Genomic DNA, 22,882 nt, shown 5'->3' on the forward strand with positions numbered 1-22,882 from the left:
GTTCCACAAGTACATATATGGCAGGAAGTTCACCATATGCACCAATCATAAACCTCTTCTCTCTCTTTTCAATGAAATGAAAGCAGTTCCACAGATGGTGTCACCCCGGATCCAGAGGTGGGCAGTGACGTTGAGGGCATATGAGTATATCATCGTCTACAAGGCGGGCAAGTACCATGGGAACGCAGATGCCTTGAGCCGTCTTCCACTGCCAGGCACACCTATCCATGCAGCTCCAGAGGACAGAGTTTTGATGTTGGAGGACACTGACACGGCACTTATGACTGCAGAGCAAGTAAGAACATGGACAGTTAAAGATCCAGTACTGTCTAGAGTTTGAGAATATGTGGTGAGGGGATGGCCACAGCATCCGGAAGGGGCTGACTTCACACCCTACAGTGTCAGGAAAACAGAGCTGAGTGTGCAGGATGGTTGCGTGTTGTGGGGAGCACGAGTGATTATTCCACAGCCAGCATGACAGTCTATCCTAGAGCAACTACATCAGTGTCATCCTGGGGTCTCGCGTATGAAAGCATTGGCTAGGAGTTACTTGTGGTGGCCAAAGCTAGATGAGGAGATAGAAAATCTAGTCAAGACATGCAGCACTTGTCAGGAACACCGGAAGGCACCAGCAGCGGCTCCTCTCCACCCCTGGGAGTGGCCGGATAAACCATGGAGAAGATTGCACTTAGATTATGCAGGTCCATTCATGGGGAAGATGTTCCTCATAATCATTGATGCACATTCCAAATGGATGGATGTTTATCCTGTAAATTCTGCTTCCGCCACTACTACAATAGACTGCCTGCGTCAGAGCTTCAGTAATCAAGGGCTACCGGAGATTGTGGTGAGTGACAATGCCACTTGTTTTGTGAGTACAGAGACAAAAGAGTTCTTGAGAAAAAATGGCATAGTGCAGGTGACCTCGGCTCCATATCATCCGTCCTCAAATGGACTTGCGGAGAGAGCCATACAAACATTTAAGGAGATGATGAAAAAAAGTGCAGAAGGGAGTTTAGCAGCCAAAGTGTCACGGGTTCTGTTCAGCTACAGAATAACTCCTCAATCCACCACAGGACTCTCTCCTGCTGAGATGTTATTAGGTCGTAGACTACGCTCCACTCTTGACCTTGTCCACCCAGACCTAAAAAGGAAAATGGAAAACAGACAAAACAAACAAAAAGAGAACCATGACAAAAGAACAAAGAGCCGAAGTTTTGGAGAAGGAGATGCGGTCCTTACCAGGAATTTCAGTTATGGACCAGAGTGGATTCCTGGCTTCATAGACTCAATGACAGGTCCAGTATCATACAAGGTCATGTTGGGAGATGGTAGGGTAGTACGCAGGCATGTAGATCATATACTTCCCAGACAAGGGGAAATTGAAATGAAGGTTCCAGATGCAATGACTGAAGACAGGGTTGTCCCCAGTTATCCAAGTGCATCTGTGGTGCCACCACCAGGGACAGAGACAATTCCACAGGAACCTATTCATCAAGAGGAAACCATCGTTGCAGAGTCAGATACTCTGAGCACTGCTCAGGAGCAGCTGGTGGCTTCACCACAAACAAGCAGGGACTTTACTGTTAGACATTAACAAAGGCCTCGCAAGCCACCAGAGAGATTGATACTGAACTGTTAGATTCATCAAGTATGGAACATGATGATGGAAACTCCTTATGTGACCCTCAGGAATGGTTGTCTGTTAAGAAATTCATACTGAAATCTTAAGGGGGGAGGGATATAGTAATCTGGGATGTTATGATTAAGGTTATCCACCAGGTGGTGCTGTAGCCAATGCTGCTGCTAAGGTCAGAGGTTTGCTTCCTGTTAAGGTCAGAGGTTTGCTTCCTGTCAAGGTCAGCAAAGGCGGAATGCCAGGATGCAGGCATGATGTTTGTTACTCTGTTTGTTTAATAAAATACTCGTACTAGTTCCAAGATATCGCCTCTTCGAGTTCTTGTTCCACTACATGGATTTATCACACTCTACTTGTGCACTACGACACAGAATGTGAGCTTAAGTTAATGTGTGATGCTTCTAGCTATAGTGTGGGAGCTGTCATAAGCCATGTAATGTACGACAGCGAAGAGAAACCAATCACGTTCCCATCGCGAATCCTCACAAAGAGCGAAAGAAATTGAAAAGGACAGAACTACTCCGCACATTACAACTGGACATATCCCAGCAGAACTCTTGATGAAGAGGAGATTGAGAACACGATTGAGTCTTGTTCAAACAAATTTGGCCTCAAGAGTTGAACGGAAACAGTTGAGTCAGAAACGTTATTATGACAGCAATCGGAAAGAACGCAGTTTCAGACAAAATGAGTGTGTTTGTGTCCTCAGTCCCCCTGGCAAGTCAAGTTCACACAAGTGGGATATAGGAACTGTAGTACAGGTTGGTGGAACCAAGAGATATTTGGTTGAGATTGGTGACAACATCCAAAGTGTTCATGTAGATCAAATGATCTCTACTAGAGATGAACCAAGGCGTGATCTTGAACCACTTGATCATGAACACATACATGAGTTTGACTCCGTTCAGACTTCAGAAACTGAAGTGCCAGGTGCAAACAAATCTGAGATAGAAACGCTTCAGAACCAGAACAAAACAGCCCGAAAATTGGTTCAACACCAAAACCCTTTGTAAGGAGATCAGGAAGGCTCAGCAAACCTGTTATTAAACTGGATTTGTTGTTCATTTGTAACATTTGTAGTTGATTTAAAAGGAAAAAAGACAGGAGTTTTTGTTATGTGGTACATGTAATGCTGGGAAAGGTGGAACTATAGTTGTGTTGTATTTGAGATGGGAGTATGTACATTTTTTTATGAGGGGAAAGCAGTGTAATGTATTATCACATGGTTTGTCACATGGTTTAGTATAAGCATGCTCAATTTGCTCTGGCCTAGTAAAGCAAGCTCATGAACTAGCAACTGGTGTCTCTGTCCTTAATCTGTTCTACCCACATATATTACAATAGGTACCCAATCTTCTAAGTTTACACAATTAGTGAGTAGTGTGAGAAAATGCTCTCTACCACTGGCATGTGTGGAATAGCAAGGAGTTGCTGGTTGGAACTCATGTCAGAGGTAGTTCAGAGCCAGTGCACAATTAACAATAGATGCCATCTATGAAACACTGAACCCACAGCAAAGGACACTGATGGCACTTATGCAAGTCCAACATGAAGAAGTTCACAACACATAAGGGCGAAATATGACAGCACACCACTTTAAGTACATACACCACCAGCACTTCATAATAAAATTAGTTCACTTTTGCAGTCTGTCATTCTTCCATTGTACAAGAAATGAGAAGGGTTATTTTAACCGTACTCGCTTGGTGAAAATTGGACTGGTGGACAGGCAGTTAAAATCGTCCGTGAGGTCCCGCTCTCTTCCAGTAAGTTCCGATTTTAACCTGCACTTCTGAGCAGGCGGGAAGAACACCCACTGGAAACCGGGTGAAATCAACTTACTGCTCGTTTCCCGCCATGCGGCTATTTTAACGCAGCAGTTTTCTTGGGCAGCTGAAGCACCCCCCTGACTCAGGTGGGAGCCTCACAAATGTATACAAGTCGGGGTCCTATCACTTAGTTAGGATGTTGATGTTATTTTGACTGCTTAAACTGCCTGCCATTCATGCTCCACTCTATAAAACCTGGTGGCCACCCAGCAGAGGCCTTGTAATTTAAGTGTAGAACTTATCTTTGTGAGGTCCAGAGGACCAGGAGTGCTCTCCTCCAGGTCTTACAAAGAAAGTTAGAGCCACTACTGCCCCGGGTTTTCCCCCTTTCCACCCCCAAAACCCTCCCGAATCTTACCCCGCAACTTACCTGACTGCCGGTGGGTGGTCTCCGGGCCGTCCAATCTGCTTAGGCCCAAAACTAGCAAGCTGTCTCTGGACATCCATTTTAGGCAGCTGGCTGGTGGCTGGTGGCTGGTCCTGTGTAACGAGACAGGATTAATTAAAAATGTCCTAGTAAAGGATCCCCTTGGAATGAGTGACCATAACATGGTTGAATTCCATATTCAGTTAGAGGGTGAGGAGGCTGTATCTCAAACAAGCGTGCTAAGCTTGAATAAAGGAGACTGTGAAGGTATGAGAGCGGAATTGAGTAAAGTGGATTGGGAAAATAGATTAAAGGATAAGACGATACATGATCAGTGGTGTACATTTAAGGAGTTATTTTACAAGTTCCAAAAAAAGTATATTCCACTGAGAAAAAAAGGGTGTAAAAGAAAAGACAGCCATCCGTGGCTAAGTAAAGAAATTAAGGATAGTATTCGACTAAAAACAAGGGCATATAAGGTAGCCAAATCTAGTGGGAGGATAGAGGATTGGGAAAACTTTAAAAGACAGCAAAAAATAACAAAAAGATTGATTAAGAAAGGGAAGATAGATTATGAAAGTAAATTAGCAAAAAATATAAAGACAGATAGTAAGAGTTTTTATAGTTATATAAAAAGAAAAAGGGTGGCTAAAGTAAATGTTGGTCCCTTAGAGGATGAGACCGGGAAATTAATGGTGGGAAATATGGAGATGGCAAAAACACTGAATGAATATTTTGTATCAGTCTTTACAGTAGAGGACACCAAGAATATCCCAACACTGGACAAGCAGGGGGCTATAGGGGGGGAGGAGCTAAATACGATTAAAATCACTAAGGAAGTAGTACTTGGTAAAATAATGGGACTCAAGGCGGATAAATCACCTGGACCTGATGGCTTACATCCCAGGGTTTTGAGGGAAGTGACGGTAGGGATTGTGGATGCATTGGTAATAATCTTCCAAAACTCCCTGGACTCAGCAAAGGTCCCGGTAGACTGGAAAACTGCTAATGTAACACCCTTATTTAAAAAGGGCAGTAGACAGAAGGCTGGAAACTATAGACCGGTTAGCCTAACATCTGTGGTAGGTAAAATATTGGAGTCCATTGTTAAGGAGACAGTAACAGGACATTTGGATAATCATAATTTAATAAGACAAAGTCAGCATGGTTTTATGAAAGGGAAGTCATGTTTGACAAATTTGCTGGAGTTCTTTGAGGAAGTAACATATAGGGTGGATAAAGGTGAACCAGTGGACGTAGTGTATTTAGACTTCCAAAAGGCATTTGACAAGGTGCCACACAAAAGATTATTGCTTAAGATAAAAAATCACGGGATTGGGGGTAATATTCTGGCATGGATAGAGGATTGGCTATCTAACAGAAGGCAGAGAGTTGGGATAAATGGTTCATATTCAGACTGGTAATCAGTAACCAGTGGTGTTCCGCAGGGGTCAGTGCTGGGTCCCCAACTCTTTACAATCTATATTAACGATTTGGAGGAGGGGACCGAGTGTAACACATCAAAGTTTGCAGATGATACTAAGATGGGAGGGAAAGTAGTGAGTGAGGAGGACATAAAAAACCTGCAAGGGGACATAGACAGGCTAAGTAAGTGGGCAGAGATTTGGCAGATGGAATACAATACTGGAAAGTGTGAGGTTATGCACTTTGGCAGGAAAAACCATAGAGCAAGTTATTATCTTAATGGCAAGAAACTTGAAAGTACTGAAGTACAAAGGGATCTGGGGGTCCTGGTGCACGAAACTCAAAAGGTTAGTATGCAGGTGCAGCAAGTGATTAAGAAGGCCAATGGAATGTTGGCTTTCATTGCTAGAGGGATAGAATATAAAAATAGGGAGGTATTGCTTCAGTTGTACAAGGTATTGGTGAGACTGCACCTGGAATACTGCGTACAGTTTTGGTGTCCATGCTTAAGAAAGGACATACTTGCTCTCGAGTCAGTACAAAGAAGGTTCACTCGATTAATCCCGGGGATGAGGGGATGGACATATGAGGAGAGGTTGAGTAGATTGGGACTCTACTCATTGGAGTTCAGAAGAATGAGAGGCGATCTTATTGAAACATATAAGATTATGAAGGGGTTGGACCGGGTGGATGCAGGGAGAATGTTCCAGATGATGGGTGAAACTAGAACTAGGGGGCATAGTCTTAGAATAAGGGGCTGCTCTTTCAAAACTGAGATGAGGAGGAACTACTTCACTCAGAGGGTGGTAGGTCCATGGAATATGCTGCCCCAAAAAGCTGTCGAAGCTACATCATTACATAAATTTAAAACAGAAATAGACAGTTTCCTAGTAGAAAAGGGAATTAAGGGTTACGGGGAGCGGGCAGGAATTTGGACATGAGTCTAGGTTCGGATAGGTCATGGCCCTGTGGGTAGCGGAGCGGGCCCAGGGGCCGTGTAGCCTGATCCTGCTCCTGTTTTCGTGTGTCTAATGCTGTTAGATTCAGGAGATAGTCCTGTCATAGTGGATTGGCGGTTAGGATCAGATCAGCCATGATCTTATTGAATGGCGGAGCAGGCTCGAGGGGCCAATTGGCCTACTCCTGCTCCTATTTCTTATGTTCTTATGTTCTTATGTTAATGGGGCATGGCCATTAAAATGGACTAGGCCTCCCTCTGCAGCTCCCGGGTGGGCGACTCGCGTGTCCCACCAGATTCCCACCCCGGAGTTAAAACAGCTCCTGAAGTCATAGAGGCATTCTTTAAACTAATAGAAAGGCCCTATTCAAGCATTTTCTGTCATTTGTATTCAATTTGGAACAGAAATAAAGTTAGAGTTAATATTACTGTATACTGTTAGGCCTGGGGTTCCCGCTAGATTATGCTGGTTTCTTCAGCACAATTCGCTCGAAATCAGCCAAACCAGTGCTAAAGGTCGCGGAATTTCAAGTACAAATTACATCCAGCGCAAATTGAGTTTCCGCGATCTTTTACGCGAGTTTATAAAACATCGCGCTGAAGCCGCCCCTACCGACAAAACTGGCTATGCCCCAGATCGAATGAATCACCATGGCATGTTTCTGCTAATTGCGCCCGGTTGCAGTCCTTCGAGGAGGCTCTGAAAATTAAGCTTTTTTTTTAAGCGCATGACACTAATAGGCACCTTTTAAAAGCTTTTAAATATATATATATTTTAAAATTTACTTAGAAACTTACACCAATGAAACTAGCAAATGGTTCTGTATAGTTTTTAAAGTCATTTGCAGTTATTTAAAATCGGGTTACTCTCATGTGGTGGACTAGACACTCTGATTAAAAATGCTTATTTTTTGTGATAAACCCATTTTCAGCAGTATCCATAAAACTGCACTCTTAAATACATCAAGGAATATTTTTTAATGCAAAGAAAATAAAAAAATTACGTTCTAAAATGCTGCCTGATTGTGCTGGTTCATGACAGATTTTACGTTCGGCGATATGCAAATAGGTTTGTGCAGAAACTTGAGCAAAATAATCGCTTCTGAAAACTAGCGCAATTTTGAGTGCAATTTGCCCTCGGATTGCCGATTGCGCCCAAAGCAGGAACGTCACCCCAGGATATTTAAGTAGCTCTATGACTCTATGGGGTCGATTTTCCCGAAGCTGTCGGGAAGAAGGCGGGACTACAACTTTCGGGTTTTAGTCCCACCTCCATCGACGTCCGGCCAATCCCCGCGATTTTAACTTGATTGACCTTGTTGAGCCCGCCCAGCAGGCTCAGCAGGCCAATTAAGGGCCACCCGGCAACAGGTGACATCACAGACTGCAATTTCATCTGTCAAGAGTTCTTGACAGATGAAATATCAGCGTTTCACAGCTGTTTGAAGCTGCCAAACACTGACAGTCTGACTTCTAACCTGAGTCCTTCTGCACAGACTCAGTTAGAACTCTCAGCAGCACTCAAAGTTGAAGGCTGTCACTTTTCACAGATCGCAGCCATTCAGCTTTAAGTGCCGGCTGAGTGATGGACTCCTGATGGCTACAGGAAGAAAGGCTGTTAAGGTAAGTACAGGTAAGTAAAAGTTCTTTACACACTTTAGACACACCAAACACACTTACCTTTGCACTCATGCACCCATCACACACCTGAACACCGACATCGCGACCCCTCCAACTTCTTCAATCCGACGGCCCGCCTGCTCTAACCTGGCGTGGTTTGGAGCCATCGGGAATCCCACACGACACCCCTCAAAATAGGGATTAGGCTAAAAACTGCCTGTTAACTACCTGTTAACAGGCAGTTAATTGGCACTAATCCCTTCCCGCCTGGGGTCGGCGGGTTCCAGTGTGGGGCGGGTACCCGCCGCCTTTGAAACTTGCGTGGAGCGGGGTTTTGGGCTGGATGCTGTCGGGACCCCCGAATTCGGGATTTCCCCCCCCCCCCCACACGCCTGAAACCCCGCCTGACAGCTCCAGGAAAATCGACCCCAATGACTCTGGCTGTATTACTGTAAGACTAGTGTTTACTTCAGCAATACAGGGTGAGTTGAAAACATATAAAAATGGCTAATCCAGACAGACTGCCATTTCCCTGGATCTGCCAATAACCTAAGGATTAAAAACGACCAAATTTTCATGAGGCTAAAATAACTGGCCTAAATTTGGCTCATAACTGGACTTGGACTCACACTCTCTTCTTCTTTGGCAGTCCCTCGGAACTGAGGATGACTTGATTCCACATTAAAAATGAGTTCGCAGGTGACTGACGAGTCCAATGCGGGCCCTACAGACTCTGTCACAGGTGGGGCAGACAGTGGTTGAAGGGGCGGGTGGGTTGGGTGCTTGGGTTGACGTGCACTCCTTCTGCTGTTTGCGCTTGGCTTCCGCTTGCTCCCGGCGAAGAGACTCGAGGTGTTCGGCGCCTTCCCGGATGCTTCTCCTCCACTTTGTGCGGTCTTGGACCAGGGATTCCCAGTTGTCGGTGGGGATGTTGCACTTTTTCAAGGAGGCTTTGAGGGTGTCCTTGAAGCCTTTCCCCTGCCCACCTGGGGCTCTCTTGCCGTGCCGGAGCTCCGAGTAGAATGCTTGTTTTGGGAGTCTCGTATCAGGCACGCGGACGATGTGGCCCATCCATCGGAGCTGATCGAGTATGGTCAAAGCTTCGATGCTGGGGATGTTGGCCTGAGCAAGAACACGGACGTTGGTGCGCCTATCCTGCCAATGGATTTGCATACTGAGCTGCAGGTGTGCTGCAGATGTTAGTCTCAGACCAGTACCTATAAAGTATGATGCTCAGTTGGCAGACCCAAGTCACACTGCCAACAGTGCCTTTCACTGAACTCAGTGACGATCGACCTCTGTGCTTGTCTGCTTGGATGCACGTATAGAACTCCACTCCTCAGGAGGCTAATCTTAATGTTATGCAGGTAGGAACTTTGCTCCTCTGAGAACATTAAAAAGACACAAAAGTTAATCTATAAAGTTTCCAGAAGTTCAAAAATACTGCCAAAAAGATGGCTTTGCATCAGGCTGGAGTTGCAATACATTTGATGCAAAGCCTAATCTACTGTGCTTGGGAGTTAGATCACTGACCTGACTCCCAATTTATGCTGCCATTTTCACGTCAATATGCACCTGAAATCACGTTACATTAACATAAAGCATTAATATAACTGCAACCTTGCTTTATGAATAACAGAAGTGAAATCACTAAGGTATCAGGAATGGTCAGACAAGACTAATTATTTTCAATCTTAAAGCCTGATTTGTACTTCAGTAATGGTGCTGATGATTTCAACATGAAAAAAGCACAGCATATAAAAAACATAGAAATCTGCAAATTATAATGACCATTGCAAATGAATGTCTGAAGGTCACTTATGCAGTCTAAAGCCTTCGTTATGCTTAACAACCATGCAAAATGGTAATGCCCTTCTCTGTATTGACTGGCTAGATGCTTTTAAAATACAGTACTGCTAATTAGCTGTTCAAAATTAGCTTCATTTTCTTCCTGTCAAAGTTTTATACATACAAATTTTGTGACTATGTTACCTGACAAAGTCTTTGAATAAAAAGAAAAATATTGGGCTCCTCGATGGCTGAACGAGGTTATCCAATGAGTTGCTGAGACATAAAGACCAGGAAGTTCACCGATTTTTGACCCCTGGTCTGTGACAAGTTACTGAGATCTGTGATTCCCACCCTGGACACTAAGAATGCTACATTGTACCTCATTACACCTAGATTAGTGTAGGAAAAAAATGGTCAGGGTTCTTCTTCCTGATCCCTATCCAATAACTCCTGCTGGAACTGTGTGTATGAAAAGATGGATTCATGCCCAGCTGATTATTGATTCGTATATTTGCTTATTTGCACCTGACATTAGAGATAAGCTGCATGCAAAACAAGCTGTTAAAAGGACACAGCCTTTATTGGTTAGGTTTTTTAGTTGCTTTTCATGATATGTTTTAGCTATGTATTTTTGGTTGAATTTTGACTAGCTTCTTTGGGAGCTTTTTCTTGAATTTTTCTTTGGCTTTTGGAGCAGAATATGGCGAAAATGTTTATGTTACAAGAAAAACAGCAGAATTATTGGCCCCGATAATACCTCTGAGGCGTGTTTGGAGCGGGGTGTGGGGGGAGGTGCGATATCGAGTGCGAAACCCGGAAGGAGCCTCGGTGCATCAGAATGTGCAATTTCAACAGGGCCACCTCATTATAATATTACTTCATGGCTTGGCCTCTCCAGTGCACGACAGAGGGCGTGGTGCTGATCCACATGGCGCAATCTCAACTCGAGCATTTAAGGATGGAATTTGGCGGAGTTAGGAGCTGTAGCAAACTGAAGGAGAAGTGTTGTGATGGATTCAGGACAGACATGGGCTGGACCAAGATTCAACATGCATTGCTTGATGTACTGCAGGGTGCAGTGAAGAGTAGGAGTTAGATATTCTTCCCCAGCAATGGGAGGAAGAAATCTGCTGCTGCAACAAAGAGGGCCTGGCTGGAGGTGACCGAGGACGTCAGCAGCAGAAGTATTGTGCCACGCTCCTAGATTTAGTGCAGGAAGCACTTTAATGATCTAACCCAGCCAGGAAAGGTGAGTGCAGTTGCACATTCACCTACATCCTGCTGTGCACATCATCCTCCCTCTCACTTTGCCTTGTGAAGCCTACTCCATCACATAATTCCTCAAACCCACTTAACTTGTAAGCACACCCATCATTCTCTTTCTATGCACTTCCTCACATTCCCATCTATCCATCCACCACTGCAACTCTCCCTGATCTTTGTGCAATTTGATGTCTCTCCCTGATAGTCACCTTCACCAACTGCACTGCATCCATCAGGTGAACACGTGCCATTACAATCACTCATAGGTCTATTCTTTCCCCTGTTGCAGGAGAGGAGAGCACAGAATGCTAGTGAGAGGACCAGAGGTGGCCATCCATAGATTGTGCAGTTGACAGTTGCCGAGGAGGAGGCAACAAAGGTTAATGATTGACGTAATAAAACTCACTACGCACTTGGTTTGAGTATAAAGCAAGGCTTTAATCAACTTGTTTCAGAACATGGAGGTCTAGTTGTACTTCACTAGTTCCTGTCTTACAAAATGTCCCTGGGCAAGCTGGACCCACGCCCGAGTATTTATACTCCTTGGACGGTGCCACCAGCTGGCCGTCCAGTGTTATTTCATGAGTCGTTTCTTCATGATGATGAGATTTATAACAATGACATTTCGGCATCCCTGGCCATCGGAAATGGAGAGACTGGGACCTCACAGCTACCTGGTGGCAGAATTCAATATCAGCCACCCTCATGTCATACATCACTCAGTCATGTTGACTTGATTTTAGCAGCGAGTAAAATATAATCATCTTCATAATACTAAGTTGCAACATTCTTATCTTGCCAGTACTAATTCATATCTTTTCTCTCTGCCAGGGCCTTCAGATGTGCAATAGGAGTTGATCAACCTCGCGGACGACGATTCCTCAGGGGAACTGATTCCTTCTGAGGGTGCACCATCAAAGGATTCATGCTTACCATGCACCAGCACAGATACTCGCACTTTGGTGCATCCAGTTAGACAGTTCGTTGGTTTTTCACCTGTTGACTCACACTTCACAAGTGAACACGAGTAGACAGTGGTGGCAGGGACAGCTGTGGAGACTTCGGCCGGGATCTTACCCGAGGAGATGCGTTGGGAGCAGGACTGCTGGTTTCGGGGGTCTAGTCCCGCCCCCAGCGACGTCTGACGAACAGATGCTATTTTCTCTTGATTGGCCTTGTTAAGCCCATCCTGCGGGCTTGCCAGCCAAGTAAGTGAAAGCCGGTGTCAGATGACGTCAGTGCATGACGCTTCAGCTGCCGGTTTTGTTAAAGTGACAGGCACCTTAATTTTTTGACAGATGAATTGTCAGTGTTTGACAGCATTGAGGTGCTGTCAAACGCTGACAATCACTGTCCAAAGGTGAGCCCTTGCACCCAGGTTTACCGATGACTCTCTCCTTAGGAGGAAAATAGATGGCAGCTGCATGTGAGATTGCAGAAGCCATCTGTCAATTCTGCCGATCAGATGAGGCTTCACAGAAACATCAAACTTGTCACCCGCAGATACATAAAACATAATAAAAATATTTCTCACTACATTCTCTCACCTGTCATACTTACCTGTGCACCATTGCACCCATCACACTACCTCTGCAGCTGACACACAGCTCGTCTCACTGATCATGGCGGGGTTTCCTGCCGTCGGGAAGGCTGCATCAGCAGGCTGAAAATGGGGAAAAGCCTCTTAACTGCCTGTTAACTACCTGTTAACAGGCAGTAAATTGGCTTTAATACCCTCCCCGTCACTAGGAGACAGGTCCCTACGCGAGTTGGGGACCCGCCTCCCGGGAAGATGGTTTGGAGGCAGGTTGGGAGTGGGGTTGGGACCCGCTCCCAATCTTTCCCATTTTCCCAGCAGTCCCACCTCCAAACCCGCCTCCTCAGGGCTGGGAAAATCCAACCCTCCGTGTCAGAGGGCACAGCCCTCTCCAAGCTCTGCTCAGCTGGACACAGATATTGCACCAGGGGCCCATCGATAATAAGGATAATCATTGAGGGACAGAAGAAAATCTGCAATGTACTGGCAGGCCTTCCAAGCACACTTTGCACAATTGCAGAGAGAATGGAGGCATCCAGCTCAAGCATGAGTAGGTTGATGTCACAGGGCATTGCGAGGATGTCTTCCTCCATGGTTAGATTGGCCAGCTCCGTGGAACATCAATCACGGCAATCAAATGAGTCCACGCAGGCCTTGACGACGGCCATGCAGACTGTGGATGCCAACCTGTCTGGCGCCTTAAATAGGATGTCAGACACCTCAGCCTTGGCCTTACAGAATGCCACTGATCTGCTCCAAGCTGCCCCCCTGCAGAGTCGTAGGAGTGAAGTGCGGCTGGCCCATGAGAGGCATAATGGTGAAAGGGGACATGGAAGTGGGAACTCCACTCAAAGCACCCCCACTTTTCACTCGTTGCCCGCCCATCAGCCAGCACCCTAAATGCTGCCTCCTCTCTCATAGGCCGACTCTGCCGCTGCACAGGTGCAGCTGGAGCAGTCTTTGGCAGGGCCCTCACAGGCTCCAACACCCAGAGGTCATCGGCCAGCATCTCAACAGTCAGAGCAGGGACCTGAGCAGCCTGCCTCTACCTCTGCTGAAGCCACAGAGGTTGCATCACATAGGAGCGGTAGGAAAAGGAAGGAAAAAGCTTTCTAGTTCAACAAGGGTATGCACATGGTTGTTAATTCAAATGTTAGGTTATTAAGGTTCTGTTGTTTACTAGAATCACATAAAATTTATTACTTAGCACCACTTTATCTGTGTTGCCCATTCTTGGTTGCATGGTGGTAACTCGCTTTTTCAGCTGCTTGTTGATGAATGCGAACACATGAATTGTCGGGGACCAATGAGGGGGGGGGGCATGTGCAATTGGTGGATGGTTGGATACAGGACTGCTTTGTGTAAGTGTGATTGTGGTGGGGGTGTGGGGGGGTTGGGTGGCGAGAGTGGCTATTGGATGTAATAGTTCCATTGGTCCAGTTACTAACTGAACCTCACAGTTATAAGGAAGCCCCTGGCATCCAATGTGAGCAGCTGGTGCTGTATTGTGGGTGCCAACTTCATCCTCCGCCTGCTTGTTGTCCTCCTCTTCCTTGTCTTCATTAGAATCGGCCACAGACGATGTGTGGCAAACTCTAATCCTCATTGCCTCGCAATGTTGCGCAGAACGCAACACACCATGATCATTCTCGAGACCCTCACTGGTGAGTACTGAATGGCCCCTCCAGATCTGTCCAGGCACCTGAAGCGCATCTTGAGCATGCCAAAGGCTTGCTCAATGACACATCTGGTAGTCATATGGCTTTCATTGTACCGCTCTTGGCCTCCATTGGTGGGCTTCCTCAAAGGTGTCATCCGCCAAGTGTGAAGGGGAAACCTTTGTCTCCTAGCAGCCACCAAGTGTTCTTGCAGTTTCAAAGAGATTAGGGAGGTTAGATTGTCACAGGATGAAAGCATCATGGCAGCTCCCAGGGAATCTGGCACACACCTGCATAACTCTTTTTTGTGGTTGCACACCAGTTGCACATCAATTAAATGAAATGCCTTATGGTTGATGAATTCTCCTGGTTGATCTGGAGGTGCTGGGATTGCCACATGCGGGCAATCAATGGTGCCCTGTACATAAGAACATAAGAAATAAGAGGAGTAGGCCATACAGCCCCTCGAGCCTGCTCCGCCATTCAATAAGATCATGGCTGATCATCGACCTCAACTCCACTTTCCTGCCCAATTCCCATATCCCTTGATTCCCATAGAGTCCAAAAGTCTATCTATCTCAGCCCTGAATATACTCAAAGACTCAGCATTCACAGCCCTCTGGAGCAGAGAATTCCAAAGCTTCACAACCCTCTGAGTGAAGAAATTCCTCCTCATCTCAGTCTTAAATGGCCTACCCCTTAACCTGAGACTATGCCCCTTAGTTCTAGACATGCCATTTGCCTTCCTTATTGTTTGCTGTACCTGCATGCTAGCTTTCTGTGTTTCTTGCACGAGGGCACCCAAATCTCTGAACACCAACATTTGAAAGTTTCTCACCATTTAAAAAATATTCTGTTTTTCTATTCATCCAACCAAAGTGAATAACCTCACAATCCCCTACATTATACTCCATCTGCCACCTTACTGCCCACTCACAGTCTATCTATATCCCTTTGCAGGCTCTTTGGGCTGGATTTTCATTGAGGAGGCGTGTAGGAGGCGGGACTACAACTTTCGGGGTTGTAGTTCTGCCTCCACTGAATTGTGGCCAACCCACGCGATTTTCACTTGATTGACCTTGTTGAGCCCACCCAGCGGGCTCAGCAGGCCAATTAAGGGCCACCTGGCAACAGGTGACGTCACAGATTGACATTTCATCTGTCAAAAGCTTTTGACAGATGAAATATCAGCGTTTGACTGATAATCTGTACTCCAAGTTAATTCCTTCCTCTCAGGCTGATTTAGAGATCTCTCCAGAACAGAAAGCTGAACGCTGCAACTTTTGACAGCTCGCGGCCATTCTGCTTTCTGTGCCAGTGAGATGAGGGACTCCCGAGACTTGAAGGAAGGAAGGCTGTAAAGGTAAGTAAATGTAAGTAAAACTTCTTTAAACACTTTACACACACCAAACACACTTACCTCTTCACTCATGCACCCATCACTCACCTGAACACCAGACATCTCGAACCCTCCAAGTCCTTCAGCCCGACGGCCCACCTCGCTAACTTGGCGTGGTTTGGAGCCATCGGGAATCCCACACTTCAGGGATAAAAATAGGGATTAGGCTAAAAACTGCCTGTTAACTACCTGTTAACAGGCAGTTAATTGGCACTAATCCCCTTCCCGCCTCAGGGAGGTGGGTCCCAGCCAGGTCGGGTATCCGCCTCCTTTGAAACTGGCATGGAGGCGGGTTGGGGGCGGGATGGGTTCGTGCCCCCCGATTTTGAGATTTTAACCCCCCACATGCCTCCAATCCCGCCTCCACGGCCCAATGAAAATCCTGCCCTTTGTGTTCTCCTCATAGCTTACTGTCGCACCTAGCTTTGTATCATCAGCACATTATACATTACACTCGGTCCCTTCATCTAGCTCATTAATATAGATTGACGACTTTCAAGAAGACCAGGAAACCCATGCAGGTGATGTTAAATGTAAATGCCGGGGCACAAGCAGCCAAACACGCTCGAGTTAAACCTGGACGTCGCTGTGTTGGAGCGGGCTTCCGATCCCGCTTCCATTTTCAGATAATTTAACCACCCTCCTGAAGCTAAACCCACACGTTCTTTACTATTAAAATTCTCCCCCCCCCATTGTTTCCAATATCTTTGCAAACAAAGGCCCCAAAACTCCACTCGGTGAGATGTGCCGGATTTGTGCCAAAATATTTGCAGTTGCACCCGTCGATACTTTGCAGAACTGAACCTGCCAAAATTTCCTGGGTCAGCTTATTTGCCTATCCATTAGAGGATCTCTAGCACAAATCACATGCAAAATTGGAGTAATGTGCTGAGGGTTTTTGGAAGATAGAGTGAATGTTTAAAAAGCCTAGTCAGGCTGAAGATTGCAGCAGGAGGCTGTGGCAGCAGATAAGTTGGCAAATGTTTTGGATCACTCACTTCACTGTTAGCTAGCTGCACTGGATGACTATTTATGAAGAGCTAAGAAAGGATTGAATTTTGAAGGATGAAAGTGTCATGAAAAGTTCCAGTACAAATTTTTTCTCACAGAGGGCCATGAGTCTTTGGAACTCTCTTCCTCAGAGGGCGGTAGAAGCAGAGCCTTTGAATATTTTTAAGGCAGAGGTAGATAGATTCTTGATAAGCAAGGGGGTAAAAGGTTGTCGGAGGTAGGCAGGAATGTGGAGTAATCAGATCAGCCATGATCTTATTGAATGGCGGAGCAGGCTCGAGGGGCCGAGTGGCCTACTCCTGCTCCTAATGCGTATGTTCGTAAGTTCGTATCTCATGTTGACTTGCAGGATCCTTTGCACATTGCCACACATGATCTGTACATTCAGGGAGTGGAAGCTCTTCCTATTGAGGAAGTTGAGGAGTTGACAGTAGGAGCTCACAAAGCAACATAGGTAGCATCATTTGTACCCTGGACCTTGGAAAAGCCAGCAACCCCATAAAATCTTATCATGCTGTTCCCTTGCTGCGAATTCAAAGTTGATGAATTCTCCAGCTCTTCTGTAAAGTGCATCAGTCACCTGACAAATACATGCCCTTACTTCATCCTGGCTGGCATTACAGAGATCCCATGTGGCTGCCTAAAATAAGCCAGTGCCATAAAAGTTGAGTGCAGTCATCACATCAGACAGAGCAGTGCAGGCAGATGACTGTGGCTGCAGGTCCTTATGCAATAGATGGCAGAAATTCCCTGTTCCCTTTTTGATGAAGTGCATTTTTCTCATACACATCTTCTCATAGGACCTGTGTTGCCTGCTTATTCTTTGGGATAGATAACCTCTAGTGGGCGACCTCCTCCTTAATTGCTGCCTCAATCTCCTTATCTCCACCCTCTCCTACATCTCCTTCTACATGATCATGATATACAAGGGAATGCCCTTAGGGAATTCCATACCTGTCCCTGAAAAGCCCTCACTGTGGGTAGAATGGACACATCTCCCGGTGGTCTCACATTTCCACAGGCACTCGGGGAAAGCTCAAGGCTTTGTAGGCTGAATACCAGAAACATTGTTCCAAAGAGGTCATTCTTTGCTGTATTAAATGCTACTCAAACTTTCAGCAATCTTCAGATTGGTTGACCAAACAGAACCCAGATGGTGATGGTAAAGACCCAGATGTTGAGAACCGAGGTTGGCGCTACTTTAGGCTTTAATACTTTAGACTAATGTTTCCATCTCGTGTCTAATGCGTTTATGTTGCGTCTAGTGTTCAAACTGCTGTACTGTGGCTTGTCAGCAAGTAAAATCAATAACATTTGTTCTGCTTGACGGTCTGCTTAACAAAGTCCACCGCTGCATGGAGCCACATGGATCTGCTTTTAGTGATTAACTGAATATAATGATCAACAGAGGGCTTCCAAATTGATGGTTCTAACCAAATTCTGCTGTGCATTTTAGCTCTTGTGCCTTAATGCTAATATTAGTGTTTTAGGTGACAGCAATACAAATGCTTTGTATAGAATTTCTTTCAAAAGCAGTCTTTTGTACATTTTCACGTACAAGCTAAGCATAATAAAAGTAAACACAGGTTATGACAGAACTATTATTTCCTGCTGGATAAAGTAAAAAATCTATTTTGTCCAAGGCCAATACAACTCTGAAACTCTCCAACTTCTCAAGGTCCTTCAGGTATTGCGGAAAAGGACAGGAAGTAGATGATGAAGCTGTCTTGATGTGTTAAGCTGTCACAATGGATACATCCTCACAGCACCTCATTCATCAACAGCTATAATGTTGAAAGGGTATTCTTCAGGCTGAAAGCCGTGACCTCGAATTAATAGTGGCTTAGTTGGTGATAAATGCCGTCTTCTCTTGGGCTTCAATATAGACATTAACCAGCCAGTAACCTCTACTATATTGGGGCACTTAGATGTTTAGTGTTGTGTGATTCATAAATCAGATGAGCTCACCAGCACTGCTGCAGTGTCTTAGCCCCGCGTTGCATCAGCATGAATCTGACAGCAGTGACCCTTTTCCTTGCAAAAGGACCTTGCAAGCCTATATACAATATAGTTGAATATTTTCAGCCATTACAAAACGGCGGGACAATTACTTGATTAATCAACCTTTGATTTAAAAGGATTATGGCTGATTTAACATTATCAGAGCATTTTGCTGTACATTCCTTCTGTCATTGATCGGACAGTTTGGGAATGTAATTGGAAAAATGGGAGCAATGTTGTGGAAGGTCAAAGAAATGGATGTGGCAGGAACTAAATGAATTTCATCAATTTTTTGCCCTTAAAAGTCTGAAATTTATCTTAAACTAGCTGCTCAATTTATTTTTAATACCTTATCGTGTAAAGCCTATGTGCAAATCAATACATATTTTCTGTGGGACAGAAATAAACGCTGGGCTGAAAAAAGCTTATACAAAATAATAGTAAACAGTGATTAGGTTTCTAAACCTAAAGCTTATATACAACTATATCCTAAGCTTCAAATCATAATACCTTATATAATAACATATAAAACAGCCTTCTTACTTTCCAGCCAAAAGCGCAGGAGAAAAGGTGCTCACCCATACATAAGGTGGATTACCAACTACTGCAGCTCCCCAGAGAATGGGAAATTTGATTTCAGTGCATACTATGTACAGAGTGGTGGGAGAGTGGGAAACAAGAGACAAAAGGAAGGGGAGAGAGGCAAGCGTGAGTTTGTGGCCCAGGGAGAAGTGAGCAGTGCTAGCGAGTCCAGAATAAAAACAAGAGTGAGACCCGGCCAACGGGTACATGCACCTCTCTCGTGCAAGCTATAGTATCATCCACTACTATGGGTCATGTATACAATGATGTGTCAGCTTTAGCCCCCAACAGCGACCTAAATTTCCAATCTTATACATAAATATAGAAAGTAATTTCTTACATTTAAATACTCCAGTGAAAATATCCTGCTGAATTACAGATTGGAAATGCTACTTTCCGTATGCATGATACTTATCTCATATTGCAGCAGATCCATTATTTGATTAGGAGATGCAAGGAATTTTTGCTGTTTTTCTCCCCTCCTCCCTGAAGGTGCTGACTCTTTCTCAGATATGATTTATAGAGTTCAGTAAGTCTCTCTAAAGTGACCATTCTTCTTGTGTAAACCTAGATAGTATAGCAGGCTATTTAACCCTGAATGGCATCACAGTCAAGCTAAAACCTGTTCTCATCTGACATCGGCACGTGTGCATTTTCCAGTAGGGGTCAGTGGACAGCAAGCAGGATCAGGAACTTTGGTTGATTTTTCCCCCTCTGAGGCTCATGGTGGCTGAAGCCCATTGTAGTGCTCCAACTGATCCCAGGATTTAACCTTGGGGACATTCTGGTCTGTATGGTTTAGTATTACTCCAAATAGTGGCTTTACCCACTAGGGACAACCGTTGTGCAAGGGCTTTAAGAAAACAAAAAAAACTGTATTTGGATATAATTAAGCAAGTAGCATGACCCTTTTCGGATGAGTAGTGATCAGAATCTTTGGCCGGAATTTTCCGGGGGGTCAGCAGGCAGGATTGGTGGCGGGTCGGGTGGGAAATTTGATATTTTTGACAATGGGTCGGGAACCCACTGTCAACTCGCTCCCACTGAGCAGACCCAACAGGCAGCGGCGGGCGACCCAATTCAGGTAATTAGTGGCTTGTTTAGAACCACTTAAGAATGATTTTCAGCTTACCATTTGCATTTGACAGCTTGCCCATGGGGTCCATGCTGGTCGTGGATCACGTCTGTCAAGCTGAGGTGGGAGTTCAGTGGTCATTAAATCAGCTGATGAGTTGACAGTTTCAAATGTAAAGTAAAAGCTCCCACCTTACAGAGATATCCTCCCTCAGCCACAAGCTGTTCCTCACTGCATTTTCACAACAGATTCAACATGCTGCCAGTCTTTATACAAGTCTCCATCCAGCCTGACCTTATTCCCTCGCCATTGACAGATCACTTCTGTCATCTCTACTTCACCTGCCATCTATTCTATCAGCATGGGTGCACTTTATACTCTCTCACCTTGGTCTTCAGAATCCCAACACCAGCAGCACCAGGCACACTAGCAGCACCAACAACAGCACCAACCTTCTCCGCAATCAACTGATGCTTCACTGGACAGAGGGCATTTGCAAAAAACACTAATAAATTTGTTAAACACAATTTCCCTTTCATAAAACCATGTTGACTCTGCCTAATAATATTATGATTTTCTAAGTGCCCTGTTACCACTTCCTTGATAATGGATTCCAGCATTTTCCCAATGACTGATATCAGGTTAACTGGCCTGTAGTTCCTCTTTTTCTCTCCCCCTCCTTTCTTGACTGGTGGGGTTACATTTGCTACTTTCCAATCCACTGAGATCATTCTAGAATCTAGGGAATTTTGGAAGATCACAACCAATGCATCCAGTATCTCTGCAGCCACCTCTTTTAGAACCCTAGGATGTAGGCCATCAGGTCCAGGGGATTTGTCGGCTTTTAGTCCCATTAGTTTCTCCAGTACTTTTTCCTCTATCGATAGTAATTACTTTAAGTTCCTCACTCTTATTAAGCCCCTTGGTTCTCTACTATTTTTGGTATGCTTTTTATGTCTTCTACTGTGATAACAGATACAAAATATTGTAGGGTTCTCAAAATTCCCACATTCCCCAAAAGTTATGGATAAAAGGGACCTTGTATGGACAAGTTATTAAAAAGGGTACCCAAAATAGCTTCTGCAATCTCGTGACCAAAAGTACAGGATTTTAAAAGCAAGGCCCTGCAAAAAGGCAGACACTTTTCAAAACCTGAAACAAAACCTAAAATGCATGAATCTGTGAAAAGACTTTGCGAAGCCAGACAGCTAGGTAAACACAGAATATGCATTCATTCACCTTGGAACAGATCAAGTCAGAATGGGCCTAATCGAGGCCATTAAGTTTCTGCATACATAATCAGTAACAGCTCACAGTAGCCATCAAGCCAGGATGAGGACAATTAAATTTCATAAATAACAAATGGCCAGGACATCGAAGCCATTAAACCAGGAGACAACCACCCCAGAAGTCGTTAAAGTAAATGGCTGTAATCATTTTAGACAAGCCCGCCAAAAGTTAGACAAAGGACTGACCTAATTTGGCCGCAGATAAGGGATGAAGAACCGGGTATAATTGTAGGCCCATCGGTAGTGATTGCTCTCTTATCTCTTGGCCCTTGCCTCCTGCCTCTCGTTCTCGCTTTGTGCCTCGTGGCGGGCTCTCTTCTCACTCCCCGCACCGCTCAACATCAAGGACGCCCATTACTACACCGAGGGCCAAACGTGGGAGGAGAACGAGACCCGAATCGTAAACACACAGGACACACGGAGCCACGAACAGACAAGACGAGACGAAGATAACGGTAAACCGGTAAAGGCAGAGAAGGGCAGCAGAAAGACGCATTGGGGGACAAACGCCTAGTTATAAGCTGGCGTTTGATGCATGGACAGTGAAATCAAGACAAACGGCCTAGTTATAAGCTGGTGTTTGTTGAATAAACTGGCGTTCGAAGCATGGGTAGGAAAATCAGTCTGACAGTATAAACCGCCAACCGAGCCCCAACCGTTATAAAACCCGTCAGCGACTAAACCGCCCGGAAGAAGAAGAAGACCCATCGCGACTCGACGAAGACGCAACTCGATGAAGACGTTAACTGAGGAAAAGGAGGATGCTTCGCATAAACAACTCCATCGCCACGCCCTGTGACCACGTGGCGATGAAGTACCCCAAAGGACAGCAAGAGTGGACCCCAAAACTCACAACCATTAAAAGTCAACAGGTTTCGAATTGGTGAGCATAGGTCCCTGGCCCCTCATAGCTTAATCTAGTTAGGTATAGGGGTGGGATAAGGATAAGGGGATTTTAATGTGTTTGTTCCCTCGATGTGCCGTGTATTCCCCATTCCCAAATAAGTGTATTATTTTTATATGCCTGTAATCATCTTAGTAATTCTCAGTATTGTAATCTTGTTTTGCCTGTAATAAAAATTACGGTTTTCTTGCACCGAACCACTTGTCTACACCTTTGTCTGTATCGCCGCCTGTACCTAAGTCCGGTGTCTAGAACCCAGGGGGTATGGGAGCGATTCGAACTGCTCAGAGACAGTCAGGGGCCGAGCTGACTGGGCACATGCCAAAAACCCCCTACAATATTTGTTTAAAGTCTCTGCCATTTCCTTATTCCCCATTATAATTTCACCTGTCTCAGCCTCTAAGGGACCAATGCCTACTTTTGCTACTCTCTTCCTTTTTTACATACTTATAGAAGGTCTTACAATCTGTTTTTATATTTCTTGCTAGTCTACTTTCATTCTATTTTCTCCCTTTTTATCAATTTTTTGGTCAT

General features: G+C 45.0%; 1 pseudogene; it reads left to right on the top strand.

The window, feature by feature from the left end:
• Window positions 1-13,545, top strand: part of LOC147125206 (uncharacterized) — a 31,042-nt pseudogene extending 17,497 nt beyond the window's left edge.
• Window positions 13,546-22,882: the final 9,337 nt, after the last annotated feature.

The sequence above is a fragment of the Somniosus microcephalus genome, chromosome 1 (assembly GCF_052327205.1).
Source record: "Somniosus microcephalus isolate GS21.2 chromosome 1, FLI_Smic_1.0, whole genome shotgun sequence".
In the NCBI taxonomy this organism is placed as follows: Eukaryota; Metazoa; Chordata; class Chondrichthyes; order Squaliformes; family Somniosidae; genus Somniosus; species Somniosus microcephalus.